This window comes from Homalodisca vitripennis, chromosome 8 (genome assembly GCF_021130785.1).
Source record: "Homalodisca vitripennis isolate AUS2020 chromosome 8, UT_GWSS_2.1, whole genome shotgun sequence".
NCBI classification, from domain to species: domain Eukaryota; kingdom Metazoa; phylum Arthropoda; class Insecta; order Hemiptera; family Cicadellidae; genus Homalodisca; species Homalodisca vitripennis.
Genome location: NC_060214.1, coordinates 108538609 through 108555276, shown reverse-complemented (window position 1 = coordinate 108555276; position 16668 = coordinate 108538609). Strand labels below are relative to the sequence as shown.

Genomic DNA, 16668 nt, shown 5'->3' with positions numbered 1-16668 from the left:
ATCTTACGGAAAGATATTCGTATTGTAAACTATATGATAAACATACTACTAAAAATTAATAGAACCAACATTTATACATAAACCTCAAGTTAATTAGTTTGAAGTCAACTTCTGGGGATCATTGTTTCGTGTGCAAACAAACTGTACAGACAATTCATGTATGGGAAAATTAAGGTTTTGTTGTAGGAATGCAATACGTAAACTGAATTCTGGTATTCTTTAAAACAGCAGTGCTCAGTACATAGGAAAATAGTGTTGTTGAGGTTAATAATGGTAATATGACTTTGTAACTGACTATTTGGTAGCACTGTAATATCCATTCGTATAAAAAAATGAATAGTAGAGATTGTCAGTTTTATAATACTTTGCATTTCACAGTTTTAGCTCTTCCAATGCAGAGAGCGCGTCCCTGTGCTTGATTATATGTTGTCATTAAATATAAATTAAATATTTCTTTCAAACAAGGGATTTGTTCAATACTATTCGTTAAGTCCTTAATCATGCCATACAAATTGTGATAAATCATTGAAACAAAAAAAAAAAAAAAAACTTTTGGGAAGTTGTTTTGTAAAACATGGATTTAATTTGTATTATTAATGTTAATAATATTTTTAAACGTTATCTACAAGTTTATAAAACACTATTCTTAAATCAGACCATCATTACAAACTACATCGTAATCGCTTATGTCCAGTTATATTTTAATCCAGAGTAAAACTCAGCATTTTAAAAAATTTTTATTTATAAGATTTTTAAGGATCACCTGTCCTGTTACTAATTTTTGAAACGTAATCAAACTCGCTACAACTTTATACAGTGTAGATTTTCTACACAAATATGATTACTGAGAAATAATATTACATGGAAATCAATCTCTAGTAAAGAATAAGCTGCATATTAACAAACTATTGTTTACAAATAGACATGCGCTATTTATTAAACAGAGATAATTTATTTTTATAAACCGCTTAATGTTGTAAAAATTAGGACGCTTGGAATTTGAGAATCATAAAACATTTAATACAATCAGCCATTTTGTGTACGGCTATTAATTAATATTTTACAGAAGATTTTACAAGATTAGGGTTTAGAATAGAACAAAACAATGTAACATTTGAGATTTTGGAACTTTATCATGCCCTCCACCGTAGACTATTGGTTATAGTCTCGGCTCTCTAACTGAGAGATCACGGGTTCAAATCCCGGGGAGGGCCAATCATGTATATAGACATGAAAATGCGTACTTTGAAAATAAACCAGTATACATAGAAACTTACATAGCTGAAGCTGAGGCTTAAAAGAGAACAAAAATACTGCTTTATCTCAGTGACTAATGACCTACCTCTTGTAGGATAAAGACCTCCCAGATCACGTGACTCAGTGGCCAGTCAGTTTCCCGCCAAACCGCGCGCTATCTCAGGTCGAACGCCTGACTCATGTATGTCAGTGACGAACCGCGAAAGAGCGCCCCGTTCGTGGACACGACTCATCGGTTCGTTCTACTTTCGCCCAAGAGAGTGGCGCCGCTGAATTGCGATCAATAAGAATGATGCATCATAATTTGATTACTAACGTGGAACTTTGAACCGTCAGCAATGTGAACGGTGGAACGGAGTACTGTGACGTCATCTAAACAGCTGTTTTACTACGATTGTTTCCTCCTGCCCTCAGCTGCGAAACGACGAATCACGTTGTGTTAAACAACAGTCGTCACCACTTTACTTCTTCTGTACTGGCCACACGTCGCTCACTGTACTTCATTTTAGTTAGGCTTTAGACATTTTGGCACAGTATACAACACCATAAGTGTAACTGATAGACAAAATAAGTCCACATTTTGAAACTACTTATACGCTTATATCTATAGTAGCAGGATATAAACTTGAAACTTAATTGTTCGAAGACAAATTACATGGTTTTTGGTGGAAGCACTGCACCATTTCAGTACAGACCTGCTGTGATGTTGGACGAGATGGTCCTGGATGAAGTTGACTGTAAAAAACTCCTGGGAATGAACCTCGATAGAGGGTTGACTTGGAGGAACCATGTGGACAGTGTTGTGTGAGACTATCGAGTAATATCTATCTCTTGAGAGATCTTGCCGAATACTGTTCAAATAATACAGAGAAATACAGATCAAATAATGAAGACTGTATATTACGGTTTGGTCCACCCACATTTATCCTACGGTATTATATTGTGGGGTGGCTGTTCAAATAGCGACCCACAAACTGTTTGTCTTGCAGAAGAGAGCTATCAGAATTATTGCTAAATTAAAGTTTAGAGAGTCGTGTAGGAATTCATTTAGTGAAGCTCAAAATACTAACATTACCATGTTTGTATGTACTGGAAACTACTGTACACTGCCGGTTTAAGAGCGAAATGGTTCGAGGTCGGGACATTCACAACTACGATACAAGGTATCGTGAAAATCTCAGACCTGCTCAGCATAGATTGAGAAGATACGAGCAACTTCCTCCTCAGGCCGGCATAAAGTTTCTAAATGGGCTCCCTGAAGAAATAAAATCAATAAATGATGTACTTGTAAATCGGTTTAAAAGTGCATTGCATCACCTTTTAGTGTATTTAATTCATTTTATACAGTTGGTGAATTCATGGACCATCTCACTAGCTTCAATGTGCGATAGTACAGGGGCGTTGACATCCAAAGTTATTTTTTATTATATATCAGTTTTACTGCTTAACAACTGTTATTAACTACCTAAGATATTTTAAAAATTAAATCGTTAGCATTAAGACATTTTATTATTTTAATAAATATAAAATTATTATTATGTGACGCATGCTATGCAATGTTAACATTCTTTCTGGCAATCAAAAGTGTATATTATTGTATTGTATTGTATATCCGCCGCTTCCCACTCAATTTCGAAACCTTTGCACGTGTGTGAACACTTCTGGTTCCAGTGAATTATATCTCCGACGCCAATGTTGAGTTTTCCTTGTTGCCTCGATCAAGAAACTCCGTCAAAAAGTTTATATTTATGGCAATTGTAATTTACTTCGGTCTTACTATTTTCTACATCTACATAAACAGCTCTGAGAAGCCTACTTCTGTCAAAAGACATCTTAGATGGGTTTTATAACAGTCTAAGTTCATAGTTATAAAACGTTCATAGTAAGTTCATAGTAGTAGTTCGTTTAAGTTCATAGTAAAAGTTAAATAAAAGTTTTGTCTTTTATGTCTACATTACAGTTCTGACCAAGCACTTCACACTTAATATTTGATAAAATGTGCAGTTAAGAGTAAATATTTACTCTTTTTAGCGGTTGCAGGAAAGGTTGAAACCAGAAGTGTTTTTATTATCGAGCTTAATCTATGTTTTCACAATATAAATGTAAACAAAATGAAAATAGTGGTTAAGTTAATTAAACATATTAAACATACGGTTAAAAATATGGTTGTAGTCTCGTAAAGCAATGTTTACACAGAAACGTCGATTACATTTAACAGGTTTTTTTTATCAATTAATTTCTTTCTCTGCACTGTTGACATTCCACAGTTTATTCTTTTAAATTTTGCTACCGTTATTTTGTTCCCTCCAGTGTTTCTGCTGAACACTATTTCCTTTACGTCGTGGCCTGATAGTGGTTTCTTCATCTTCCTCCTCATCAGCATTCCATTCATGATGTTACCAATCTCTGTACCTTCAGGTTAATTTCAGGTGGACTCAACAGGCTCTTTATGCTTCGCTTCACTTTATTGTTCACTTTTTCAATTTGTTTCCTATCTTTATTCGTCATATCTAGTCTAGGTACAAGGGAGCACCGGATCTCTTTTCTCTGTTCTCTTGGATCTCTCGCTGCATCTCTACCTCTCTTTGGTTTCGTTTTGCGACACACCCATTGGTGCCATATACTCTTGGAGCTTCCCTATTATCTTACCAGCGTCCTCCTCACAACCTCAACAAGGTCTTTCGTTTCTTCAACCCTTGATTCTCTTACGATAAAAACCTATTTTTGCATGTTCCCAACAGTTGTTTATGTTTTAAAAAGTCGTTGATAAAAAGAGTATGGGAGCCGAGAACCGATTTGTGGTGTATAAGTCGATTTGTGCGTAGAAATCGAGAGGATCTCGTACAAGAAAGAAATCAATTGTCAGTAGCGCACGTATTTCTGGTTGTCGCAATGGTGTAAAAAAGCAAAAGATGGTGACGATACATTTCTGTAGATCGTATGTTGACTGCTTGACACATTTATAATAACCCTGAGACACGTAAGTAATTGTTATGTCAGCGTTAGTTAAAAAAATGAAAAGAGTGAAAATGGCGATTTTCTTTTTTACCTTTACTAATGTACTAAAGCGCCATCTATACCAACAATTTTATATAGGTCATATCAACATTCAGTACTATGCTGAAAGTAACTTTCTATGTTGTTGCATCTATTTATCTCCTGCTTTTATCAAAGGAGACATTGGGTTTGGTAATTAATTCATTTCAAAAGAGATATAGAATCCTAGAATTTAAAATAAAGCTTTTCTGTAGAAGAAGCTTTGTTTCTTCCTTATTTAGGCGAGTTTGTAGAAGCAGTTCTTATTTCTCACAGCAGCTAATATATCCATAAATTTCGTATTTTTTATTTTTGGTTTAATAACTCTTTCAATAAATACGAGTATTCCCATTACACTAAATGTACTTTTATTCTACAGACGTCTTAATATCATGTGCACTTTCTGGTCCCAATTCGAATGTTTTATTTAAATTAACAATAACACAAAATTAAATAAAATAAGATGTCTGTATGTAGATTTTCAAATAAACAAGGCCGCATACCGTTGTAACCAGAAAATCCTTAACCACTTTCTAAAAAGACCTTACACCGCAATGGAGGATTCACAAATCCTTTTGGCAGTCGACTCAGCCTTGAGTGTCTCCTCCAAGCTTATATCTGGACTTGTTTTGGACAACAAGGAAGTCAACGAGTCCATCAATTGGCAAGGGCAACGCTTCCTAAATACTCGTTGTATTTTAAACTTCATCACTGCTGTAGACATGTTTACGACGGAGGAGCCAAAGAGCAGCGCCAGGTGCAACACGGTGTAAAACGAACGGTTACTTCGTCATGACCAACACATCTCGGTACTACCGCCAATATTAGACAGCACCAGAAGTAGTCCAGTCACGTGCAATCTCAACCGACTGTAAACGTCCTTCTTTGGCAATGTATAAACTGGTCTTCATATTTGATCGTAACGTCCTCGAAAAAATTATTATTACCATCGTCAATCACCTAAAATATAAAAGCGCGTTAAATTGTCAGTTTAAAATGTAGGAGTACGCCACACCATGTGTTGCGTAACAGATTTGTTTACGTTGCTTGCAAAAAACTATAGCTCGTTCCAGTCGGCAGGACCGACTGGTTACAGTAAATGCATTTTTTACATTCCGCAAGTAGATAAAGGAGAAATTCTACCAGCCTACTATAGATAAACCGCTCGCAAAGAAACCTGCGTATAAGCAAATATCTAAGCAGCCACGCGCAGGTGGGGAGTGAGACAAGCAACTCCTTGTCTCTGTTCAAGCAACTCCTTGTCTCTGTTTTATCATCTGTGTTGGTCGTGTCTCGCTCGCGCCATTTTTTTACACTGCAGCTACTTACATGGCCTATAAGTACATTGTATTTTTGTGTGTAGGCCTACACAAGGGTAAGAGGTCAGGGGATAGAGCAAGCGGGCGAGTGCCGAGCAGTGGTGGGGATACTGGGAGAGGGCGGCATCACAGCGGCGGAGGGGTATTTACCCCACCCTGCGTGAACTAAAGTCGCCCAGTGTCTTTTTGTAAGCGGTTTATCTATGTGGTAGGCATTAAAGACGCCTAGCAAAAATCCGTGGCAGTAGAACTCATTGATGATATGTAGATATGAAGTTTCAATGAAAATAAATCTATGGATGAAATCTTTTTCGAAGCATCTTGCCACGTTGGGTAAGTTAGGCTGGATGTTACTATGTCGTATTAAAATCGCATATTGTTGTAATCAGTTTCTTTACGAATTTATTTATTCTCGTTGCCGTCGATAGTTCTCAAGGGACTTATGTAAATATTTGCTGAAGCTCAGCCAAGTAGCATGTTGCCCATTTGAAATAAAGCCTTATGATCACTTTCAAGTCTATATGTTACTTCGATTCACCACAACACCAAAGAGCCCCTACTGTTTACAATTCAATTATTTTGTATTTGGCCGTATCTATCACATATAAGTTTCAATAACCAAACTAACATATGATCAAATAATAAAATACCTGTCAAACGACTTTTATTTACGTTAATTAAATTAATATAAATGGAAATAGTCTAATTTAATTTTTTCAAAAAGTATGTTATCACGAAAAGTACTTGCTCCATTGTGTATATATATTTCTTTCTTTCTTTCTTTCCAACGGTTCCACCATTTATACAAGAGTTTACTTAACTAAGGATAAACTAATCAAGATGGCATACAATGACTAATAACTGTGGTAACAACAATCCTAGTAATAACATACAAAAGTCAATTCAAACAACTGACATATGCATAGAACTGGCTCTCGACTAACCGAATCCCGATTAACGGAATTGACGGTGTCCGCCATATTCTACTCTCCAAATATCTCCTCTTCCCAGCGATGAGCCAAATACTCGATATTTTACATGATGGATCCTTATTAAGTCGATAAATATCATTTATCGACTTAATAAGGATCCATCATGTAAAATATCGAGTGTATGTAATCATTTATCGACTTAATAAGGATCCATCATGTAAAATATCGAGTATTTGGCTCATCGCTGGGAAGAGGAGATATTTGGAGTGTAGAATATGGCGGACACCGTCAATTCCGTTAATCGGGATTCGGTTAGTCGAAAAATAGATATATATTATTTATCGACTTAATAAGGATCCATCATGTTAAGTATCGAGTATTTAGCTCATCGCTGGGAAGAGGAGATATTTGGAGAGTAGTGTGTGGGGGACACCGTCAATTCGGTTTATCGGGATTCGGTTAGTCGAGAGTCAGTTCTATGTATAAATGTATTATTGCACTATTATTTACTTTGCTCACAACTTCCCGCCATAAGTCTCTTGGATTAATAAGCGAACTGCCGATTAAGAGAAGATATTTTTTGTGGTTTAATTTACCTAAATTGTGTTGTCTTACTGCTTGTCTCAAAAGAGAAACAATAACACATTCTAAATCCCCTTGTGACCTTCTTATTTAAGTAACTCTCAAGACTGGTTTAATCTGGTAAAATCAATCAAGGCGGTCCCCATACTCATGTTTACTGTCACCAGCTGTTTACAAGTGAAGCTTTCATTGCATCAGATTGCGATCAGCTTTTGTTATTGCGCAGTTCAATAAAACAGGAGTCGATATTGTCTAAAGCTCTAAGATTGAGAGTTCCTCCAATCACGTCAACGCTTCGAGTCGTGCACCGGTATAATAATCATTTAGTTTTTAGTGTTTTATTTTATTCGGTTAATGATTTAGTTATTTTAGTTCGTGATTTAAGGGAATTTATATGATAGTAAAACTACTTTTACTTTTGATAAAACTGCATTGAATACATTTTATTTTTGCTTTTTATCAGTATTTAACACAATAAAAAGGCATTGTTTATTTACAGAATAAAAATACAAACAAAATTTCACTGAATAACGCAACTTTCTTTAGTAAGATATAATATATTGGTTCGTGGGATGAAATGTGATCTTTTGAATTAAAGAATTAAGGAAAACTTACTTATTCCAACAAAATTTTTTACTTCTTCATATAATTAATTTTCCATTGTATGGTAATGCGATATTGTTGTTTACATTCGAGCTAATTCTGCAATGATAGAAATATAAAACTTTTTCGAGTTTTTTCGTAGAATTATTAATTTTAAATCTACACATTTAAACATTTATCTCTTGTATATTTAATTTAAAATAGTTATAAAACAAAATAAAATACGTTCTAAAAATAACTTCTCATTTTTATTTGATTTATTTATACACCACATTGTGTTCTATAAATAGCAAAAGTACTTGTTATTGAATAGTAATTCGCAGTGCCTTGGAATAATTCAATGAATTATGAAGAATACTGAATGAAACCGTTCCAATTAATTGTAGTGAATGGTTGAAATTGTAGCTTTTAGTATTTCCAGCGCACCAAATAATTCGAATACTTTGAAATTATTCAAATATGTATTCGAATAAAAAGATGTACTCGAATAGACCAATCGACTAATGTGGATCACGATTCATGAATTGTGAAGAATACTGAATGAAACCGTTTGAATTAATTGTAGTGAATGGTTGTGCTTTTAATATTGAGGGCGCACCAAGTGGACCATATAATTCGAATACTTTGTTAATTAATGAAATATATTCGAATAAAAAATGTACTCGTACAGACCAATCGACTAATGTGGATCATGATTCATGACTTGTGAAGAATACTGAATGAAAACGTTTGAATTAATTGTAGTGAATGGTTGAGCTTTAGTACTGACAGCGCACGAAATAATTCGAATACCTTGTACATTATTGAAATATGTATTCGAATAAAAACATTTATTCGAATATACTAATCGACTAAAGGTGCTGGCTGGGAGGCAAGTGTTTGAGCCCCTGAACGCAACACAAAGGACTCAGACGCATCCTCTTGAATGAAAGAGAAGACCGTTGGCGGTTAACGTTATCAGGGCAGGACTTGTGCAATGAGATGACAGATGAGGTGAGGGGAGGGGGGGAAAGGATGCGGGTAGAGATTAGCGGATCCGATGTCGAGGAGAGGGCATCGCCCTTAGCCCTTTGTGTGCGATACGCGCTACTTGTAGGGCTCAGGGCTCGGTTTCCGAGGAAATCATCTACCCTGACCGTGCTTCCGGTCATGTTCAGGGACAGTCGTCAGGATAGCGAAATTGAAAAAAAGTTGTGTTGCAGAAAAGTTTCATACGGCAACTTAAAACTCCTACGAAATGTTGCTAATAAAAAAACATCGCCGAGTATTTGAAACAAACCAAATCCAAATCGATGTAGTATAACTCCACAATTTAGCACTAGTACAATGTATTTATTACTAATTGGTTTTTTTAATGCTGTTGAAACAAAAATGCTATTGCTTTGACACCTTTTAAATTTCGGGTTTCCATTCAAAATTTAATAGCATGAAAATAAATTAAACGCAAAGAAAGCAACTCTATAGTAGGCTACTTCAGAATTAGTCTTAGGAAAATGTACCAAATATTACTGGTTTACTTTAAAGTCTATCTGACTTTCAGGTCAATTATTACATGAAAATTATTCAAATTATTAGATCACGTGCTACCATAAATAATAACCTTTATGTTCTGTTATGTTACGTTAAAAAAACATATTTCATACAGTTTAAATCCTAACAGGAAATAAAACTCGCGCATTTAAATTCAAATGCGCAATTATTGTAGAAAATTGAGTATATTTAAACTCTCCCACCGTTACTGCATAAGATTTAGATTTCAAAGAGTATTTTTTTCGGGTTGTGGAAGAACGCTTTTTAAACAGAATGTGTAATTTACTATATTTTCCAAAGACTATTCACTTTCATTCTTTGTTCTTCATCTTCATACTCCAGTCTTCATTCTTCGCGCTACATGCTTCATGCTACATTCTTTATTCCTCAAACCCGACAGCTAGTAAATATACAAGATAATTAATACTCAGTTATAAACACTAATATGATGTATTTCTTACTGGTTTTTTAGAATCGTTTAAATCAATTTCTGTGACATTTAACTCTTCATGACTGCTGTTACACATGAAACCAACTAGTCCTTCTCCATAGACCAACAGATAAAGTCACGGTCTGAATATGATCGCGAGCTCAATTCCCGAGAAGGCCATAAATAGTGCCATAAAAACTTATTACTGAGAACATAGAAGCCATTGATCATAGAGGTGATTTTAAAAGGGAATAAAAATATAAAACCAAATGCAAGCAAAAGTTCCAGTAAATGTCCACGAATAAATACTGGTAGGAACTATTTTCTTCGGGTATGATCCTAAGGCTAAGCGAACTTTTAAAATAACTATTTCAACTTCAAAGTTTCCAGTAAATGACGCAATCTCGCCCTTTTATTTAAAACTGCAGGCCATGTGGATCCCCTGAACTCATCTTCTTCGATAAAAAGACTTTTATCAATGCGTTGCACCAAAGACCAAAAAAGGTTTTAGCTTCTTCACCACTACTGATAGAGATTAAATTATGTACCCGCAGAATCAGTCTTTTATCTCGGTGATATGGGTAATGTTTATCTTCAACCCCTTAAGAAGCGGTACTCTGGAAGTATGAATTTACACGCTGTGACACAAGTTTAGGACTTAAGCATTATTTGTAAAAGCTAAAGAGAGAACTATTTTGTTTTTCAAAACACTAATAAACAATTAACTATTGTATAGCAACATATTATGACATTATGGGTTAACTTGGTTGTTAATCACATATGTTGTATCATTAATTTCACAATACAGTGTTATATTTATAATATTAAGGTAATATGCAGAAAATAAGAAGACTAATTTATAATATGCCTCTGTATAGAAAACTGTAGAGCCTAAGCTTTTAAAGTAGGCCCTAGTCATTTAGCCAATATTCATGTCAGGACCAAGAATAATGAAAAATATAAGGATGTCGATTTTTACAGAATTTACATAAATTATAACTCAAAAAATACTTTTTAAATATAAATACATGCAATACCCTCCAGACGTATTTTAAATGCATTTTTTAGATCTTATGAGATTTTTCTCGATGGCCTGACAATTACTTACTCGAAGGACAAATACTTACTCGAAGGACAAATACTTACTCGAAGGACAATAACTTACACGCATACAATTCCTCCTAAAATGTTATTATCATAAAAGCGTTTTAAAATTTGTTTTGCTGTTTTCAGATAAGACTTTAAAAAGTGCTGTACTATGAAAGAAAAAAACGTAACCCAACCAAAAGGTAATTGGATCGTCTTCAACACATATTAATATCTTCAATTAATACGTACGTCGTATATGTGGTAGGTATTTTTCACTACATATTAATCTTTTCATTTCCGCAGCTTAGAACTGTATTTTTCTAACAACAGTTAGACTGACATTATGGAATATAGAAATAGGGGAAATAGAAGATAGTATAAATATTGACGTGTAAGTATCCAGGTAAGACCAACGACAATAGCAGTAATAGTACAGTGTTCCATAATCATTATCGTCTACTTTAGTTTCTGCTCCCTTTCTTGTCAATCTGTATTAGATTATCTATATAGATACAAGTAAATACTCGTGAATTATGCAAGGCTGGATTTTTTAAACTTAACATGAAAATTGGGAGAATTGGATGTACACGAATTAAATGGCGGTAATACCACAACTTAACAGCAGAAACATTAAAGTAACGTATCCACGGACAGACGTTTGGTTTAGTATTTATTTCAGGTGACTAAATCAGAAAACTAAGAACTAAGAATATGAAATTTTAATTTATAAACAAACACAAATTTGTACGATATTTTAGTCAATGTTATTTAATGTTTTCTAATAATTATTTTAGCATTTTCCTACTTTTATTCTTAATTTCTAACAGTGAAATGTCACTCATAAATTCACGGATAATATGAAAATGATTTTGTTGTGAGTGAGTTTATTGGTTTAATTTCATATTCCATTGTACAAAAAATAAATCTTTTTATATATCAATTTATTTTTAAAGGATGATTACTTTCTTGATGGGTGGCTCTGTAGTGTATTAATATAAACACTATTTAATTAATTATTTTGTACTGAAAATTTTATCTATATTGCTGTGTTCCTTTCCTAAACATGATCATTGTAGACCGTATGGCATGTCATGTAACTTTTTGTCTTATGTTTATTATTTCGTATAATAATACAAATATGAAGTAAAACTTTTATATTGGTAGTACGAATAAACCTATGTATGCCTAATATCATTTCAATTCATAGCCTAAATTGTATCCAAAGATTCTCCTTGTTGATATTAATATTGAATGTTTTGTACAACAAAGATAGTATGAAATAATAACTTGTTTTCTAATGATTCAATATGATGGAATTATCATGATCATGGTTATGATTTTTATTACACCGCATGAATGAATAATGGCGAAACAATGCTAAGAGTAATTAATCGCCACATCTTCTGCAAGCCCGGCTAGCTCAGTCGGTAGAGCATGAGACTCTTAATCTCAGGGTCGTGGGTTCGAGCCCCACGTTGGGCGATTACTTTTTGCGCACGATAACCCTTAATTTAAATATTTAATGTGATTAATATTTATTATTAAGCGTTTTTTTTTAGTCTTATGAGTATCGAAGATAATTTTAAAATAATGAACAAATTCATTGCCTGGAATCAAGAGTTGTGAAATAATCTATCAATCTGTATTAGTGTAGGCTAAATATACTTTTCTTCTACATGATATAAACCAGCATTTCTTACAAAGGACTCTTTAATTTTTAATAATACATATTTCAATTTCGTAATAGACGTGTAAAAATTTAAATGTTAGTTACAAAATAATAATTAATCTGCCTATTACATAGAGAATTCAATACACATTATTATTAGAATACTATATTTAATTAGATATTACATTTCAGTGCATATGTTTGTAATTAATTATTCTTGAGTCAGTCATTACATATTGACCTACGTGACAAAGTATAGTCAGTAATGTAAACGTATTATGTACTTTTTCGTTTTAAACCAGTTTGAGATGCAATCAATAAATATTTCAGTATACGTATATATGTTTTAGATATTGTCAAGTATTTTTTCTAGCACTAGACAAATTTTGAATGTGTAATTGATGGTACTAATATAAAACTAAAAGAATACGATAAGTAATTTGACATAACTATTTTTTTTTTAAACAACTCTTTTAAATATTACTATTGTTTTAAAATTTGTATATTTTATTTTGTTTTTTCATTCAGGCATGTTTTTGACCAAACATTTTGACAAGAAGTAGGCGTAACGCTCTTTCTTCCAAATATATTTCCATAGTGGAAAACATTTCTTTTTATTGCGAGAATACACATTTTACCGTTTACACATACTTCTAAACTGTTGAAAAAAGTGTTTGTGCTTTGCAATGTGCGGTTCGTTTGACAGATGGACTCAGGAGAAGAAGTTAATGTAGAAACTTCTTTGTAACATTCATGAAACCACTGTTTTTACCTAATTCAAAAGCAAATATGCATTGACAGGTAATGAAATTTACGAGCACAACACCATAGCTGGCATGTCAGACCCCTCATCGTTCAGCTTTATCTGGTAATTTACCGCACAATGCTGGACCGAGTTTCTCGTCTAGGTTATCCCGAAATATAAAAAATGAACCCCATAGAAACAAGATTTAAAGGTCAAATGAGAGAGTTGTTGATCAGTGGTAGTTTTAGATATTTATCGTGTTTTTGTTATCTGTCTTTTTTTATTTCAAACCATTGTTTCACTTTGAGAGTATCAACTGGTGTGTAATTTTGAATTTGTATTTGACAAAAAATATTTTTAAATCTGTTTATTTAAAAAACATTATGGTTTTACGGGCGAAGATTTTACGTGACAACGTCTTTTTCTCGGTAGAATATTTATTGATATGAATATTATTAAATTGCACAATAGGAACAAGGAATTGAATGAAAATAAGAATTGCACAAATTTTAACTATAGAAATATATTTTGTTTACTAAAACATTGTACATAATTTGAAATTAATTAAAATTTGTTATTGTAAATGGTAAAGTTGAATAAAACATTTACTAAAATTGGAATTTGAAATTCTTGCTAAACACAGTTAAATTCTAACTCCGCGCGTGGTGATTGGTCGGTTTAGTTCGTTTGTTTGGTCGCACTGTTATGACAGGTTAGAGGTTATAATTTGTTATTTTAAATGTTTGACTAGCAATACGCGCTGTTTCTTCTCAATCGACTGAATTACGATTGATTGCAGAGTGATTTAAACTAATAATTTACTTAACACTATCAACATTTGTCAATAGTATGACATAACCTATAAACTCAGTTTCTCAACTTTTGTGTCAATCTAACAATTAATCAATCAATCATAGTTTACGATAATGAAATATCAGTGTACAATTATTTACCTTTATTGTTGTAGTTGTTGTAAATGACGAATCTAAGCACTCCACATTTTCACGAATAAACATAGTTATCTGCTTTATCCCGTGCGGCGGACCCACAGTTATCTGCTTTATCCCGTGCGGATCCCGTGCGGCGGACCCACTGGACGGGCATCGTAACGTTACCGGGCGTTACACTTTTTCATGAGTGACTCCGAGCCGCAACCTAATTTAAGACGTTGTCACGTTAAAATGATTAAGTTTTAGTTATTTTAGTTTAAGTTTATTTCCAATTGTTGTATATAGACTAGTTTGTTGATCATTGTATCGTTGACATTGATATACACAGTTATTTGTCTCACGAATTTTGAATTTGAAACTTCTGTTGTTATTTCAAACTTAACAACACAATATGAAAAGATAAGATTTCTGACATTTGTCATTGATATATATTAAAAAACACTACGTTTCGAGGATTGAAATCTACCCTCTTCTTCAGGAGAAACATCTTAATATATAAATATTTACTTGAAACCTACATTGTTCCACTTCCACGTGACGTGTTCCTTATCTTAATTTATGTGCAGTGACAACGTCTGGGCTCATTTTCTCTTGTCTGTATTTCGATCTGATATGATACCATTTTTCTTTTTAGTGGTGTAGAATGCCGCATAAACATTAAGTACATGTTTATGTATTACGTTCCTTTCAAGCCTATCACCGTCAATGAACAACTTTAAACAAAGAAAAGTCTTACGCATAGCCACTAAATAAACCCCTCAACGGAGTCAATGTTCGTTGGTCATATTTCTATTGGGGAAACTCGATGAAATCCTGTTGAGAGGATTGTAAAAAGTAATCAAGCCTCGTCAGTATTCTGAAAGCGCTAATACGCCAAATACTCCAGGTTTAACAGTTTTGCTCAAATATGTAGATCTTGAAGTAGTCTAAAGAGTAGCATTTTTGAACCGGTACTATATTTCCTGTTGTCTGGTAGAGTGCCATTCACAACCCGGCCTGGAGTCGTAGTAATTCCGAGTGAATGACCATGAAGACTGGAGTCCAAGCCCAAGGTCACACCACACGTGCTGCAAGGAGCCTGCGGGACCACGTGCTTATGTCTTCTGATATAGTAAATATACATACGGTCGTCGGGGGGAGTGGGAGGCCAGGGTCCTGACCTTGTAAGGAGATGGCGTTTCCCCCTCCCCTACCCCCGGGCAAACATCAAACCCACAAAGCCTCCTCGCCGCCGAAAACTTGGCCGAACGACCGAGGACAGAAATCTAGGAGCTTTGCTTTGTTTCTGCGAGGCTGCATTTTAGAAGTCAGGAGACAAAGGATGTAGAGAAGTTTTGGAATTGTACGATGTGAACAATTTACGGTCCATACACTTAAGGCTTGGAGACTGTCCATTTTTCTATACATAGAAAATATAGTAAAAAAGAAATATATTTCTCAAAGACGGTACAAATACAATTTGACTCATTTACAGTTATAATTAGCAAACTCGTTTACTAAAAATAACTACGTAAATACATCACTATGTCTTTTTCAAAGAAATTAGTGTTGCAACCCAAGAATTTTACAAAATTTTGTTGCCATAGCAGAAGCAACACATCATTGTAGCCTATTCTAACATACAATTTGGTAGATTCAATTTAGGAGTTAATTATTCAATCCGCCAATTTATTTTGAGAAAACTGTGACGAATGAATACTAACACAATGTTTCAGTGAATAAAATACTACAAAACTTACTTAAGTGTTTATACATGTGTACTCCGTACAAGAATTTACGGAAAATCCCCCAATAGACAACAGTCCTCAAAATGACAAAAGAAATGGAAGTGTAACTGACACAGCATTTCTGTTGGTTTAATTTTTGAGAGAACCATTGCAGATAATGTGAAGTAGACCCAACAAACATAAGGAGTTTACTCAAATCAAGATAAAAAAATAAAGTAGAGGAAATTAACAGTAAAAACAGACATGTCTTACAGCTTGTAGGGTTTTAAGGGCATGAAATAGGATAAAATATCCAGAGTGTGGATGTGAAATTAACAGCGTAAATAATCATGAATAAAAAGATCACTAATCAAATGGCTTATGAAATAAACAAGAGAGAAAGTTATTAAAGTGGGGTAAGACGTTTAGTGGATCTAGATTGTAGAGACTGTAAACTTAGTCTTGAAAAAGCTTTCTGCAGAACAAACCTCCTGCTGAACTCAAAGCATGCATACCTTTTCCAAAACTATTGCAGAGACACGATTTTGGACTTGGTAAAATGGACTAAATAGCTTTCGAGTTCAAAAAGATCAAAAATGTTCATATGGGCTGTTTATAGCCAGTTTCATTCTTTTTTTTCTAAACTTGACCTTTATTCTAAATTAAATGTAAAACTTTAATTCCCAGTCGTCTACAACAGCCTAAATAATATTTGTCCGTCAATTATAATTTCAATTTTGTTAATTGATAGTTATAGTATAATCGGTTCAAACATTTAAGTCCATTTTAATGTAATTCTTGAATGTAATCTATTTTGATT

General features: G+C 33.8%; 1 non-coding gene across 1 annotated transcript; it reads left to right on the top strand.

Moving 5' to 3' along the window:
- Positions 1 to 12187: 12187 nt before the first annotated feature.
- On the top strand, positions 12188 to 12260 carry Trnak-cuu. The gene has a single exon. It is a non-coding gene; the product is annotated as a tRNA-Lys (tRNA).
- Positions 12261 to 16668: the final 4408 nt, after the last annotated feature.